The sequence below is a fragment of the Spermophilus citellus genome (genome assembly GCF_964194105.1).
Source record: "Spermophilus citellus genome assembly, chromosome: 7".
In the NCBI taxonomy this organism is placed as follows: Eukaryota; Metazoa; Chordata; class Mammalia; order Rodentia; family Sciuridae; genus Spermophilus; species Spermophilus citellus.
In genome coordinates, this window is record NC_138188.1 from 42908759 (window position 1) to 42910554 (window position 1796).

General features: G+C 39.2%; 1 pseudogene across 1 annotated transcript; it reads left to right on the top strand.

The window, feature by feature from the left end:
- The first annotated feature begins 283 nt into the window (after positions 1–283).
- LOC308652778 (S-adenosylmethionine decarboxylase proenzyme-like) lies at positions 284–1281 on the top strand (annotated as a pseudogene). The gene has a single exon. The product of its transcript is annotated as an S-adenosylmethionine decarboxylase proenzyme-like (transcript).
- The last annotated feature ends 515 nt before the right edge of the window (positions 1282–1796 follow it).

Here is a 1796-nt window from a genome sequence, read left to right on the forward strand (position 1 = left end):
GAATTGTAATGCATTCTGCTGCCATATATTAAAAAAAAGAGAGAGAGCGACTAAACTGTATCTGCCTCTCTTTCCAATAGACTTGAGTTCAACGTTTGCTCACACGCATGTGCAAGTGCACACAAAATTTTAAAAAACATTTTTAAAAAATTTACATAAAATTATAGCAAAAAAAGAGGAAACTAAACTTTAGTACAGCTGGAACAATCCCCGGCAGTGGCAGGAGAAGAGGTTTAACTTAGTTGATTTTCTGTGGTTGTTGGTTGGTCACCTTCTCACAGTAATGGAAGCTGTACCTTTATTCAAGGGACCAAGAAGCTGGTGGAGGTTTGCTTCTCCTGGCAGCACCCTGCTGCAAACCGAGGGTCTGGGGGATCTTGTCACTCTTCCAGGATCTGAATGGGATGTACTTTTGAAAGGTGTGCAATGACAGTCCTAAGTATAACAAAACCTGACAAGCAGGAAGCTTATGTACTCAGAGAGTAGCATGGTTGTGTCCAAGAGCTCGTTCATTTTGAAGATATGTGATACCATTCTCTTGCTGAAAGCATTGGTCCCCTGTGGAAGCTTGCTAGGGATTACAGTGGTTTTGACTTAGTTGAAAGTTTATTTAATTCTTGGAAGAATTTTATGAAGCCTCCTTACCAAGGACACCCATCCTGGGATTTCCAGGAAGAAATAGAGCTTCTTAATGCAATTTTCCCAAATGGTGCCACATATTTTCTGGGACATATGAATTCTGATTGTTGGTACTTGTATACTTGGGATTACCTGTCTGGGTAACAAGGCAACCAGACCAAACCCTGGAAATCTTGATGAGTGTGTTTGACCCAGAAGTTATAGACCAGTTTTACATGAAAGATAGCATTACTGCAAAGGATGTCCCTGTGAGAGTGGAATTTGTGACCTCATAACAGGTTTTGTCATTGACACCACACGATTCAATCCTCATGGGTTTTCAGTGAAGGGAATGAAATCGGAAAGAGTTTATTGGACTATTCATATTGCTCCAGAACCAGAATTTTCTTATGTGAGCTTTGAAACAAACTTAAGTCAGACCTCTTACAGTGACCTTATCAAGAAGGTTGGGAAAACCTCAAGCCACAAAAATTTGTGACCACTTTTGGTCCATCAGAGTTTTAAATGCCGCATAGGGCTTTCCTCTCTCACCCCAGAAGACTGAAGGTTTTAAATGTCTTGGTTGCCAGAGTGCTGTGTTCAATGGTTACAATTTTGTTTTTAGCTATTTTTGCTAAGAAGCAGCAACAAAAGAAGATTTGATGAAGAAAAAAATACTAAAAGAGAACACATAAGTGGTGGCTGCTTTCTAGATATTGATACTGGGGGCCATGCTTTCCCTAACCACCACCTTGTAGATGCAGAAAGCGGTAGATGAAGGACAGCGTAATCATTTTGAAGTGTATGCATTATTACATCAAGGAGTTAGCTCTCTTGCATGAATGTTCTGTGTTTAGGTGTTCTATGCCACTCTTGCTGTGAAATTGAAGTACATGCAGAAAAAAACATTTTACTATGTAAAACATCACCACACTTGTGAAAACAATTCAGTTCAGTTTATGCATGTCGTAATATTTCTGCAAGTATTATTCAAAATTCCCCACAGAAGAGGCTTTTGTCCTTACTAGGTATTGGCCTCAGCCTAATCATTTGGGACTGTTCTATTACATTGCTGTCAGAAACATATACCCAGTTACCTCCACTGTTAAGGAAACCAGTTTCTAATTCATACAGTTTTGTTTTTCAGAAGCAATTAAATTTTTCATTCACAGGTTAAG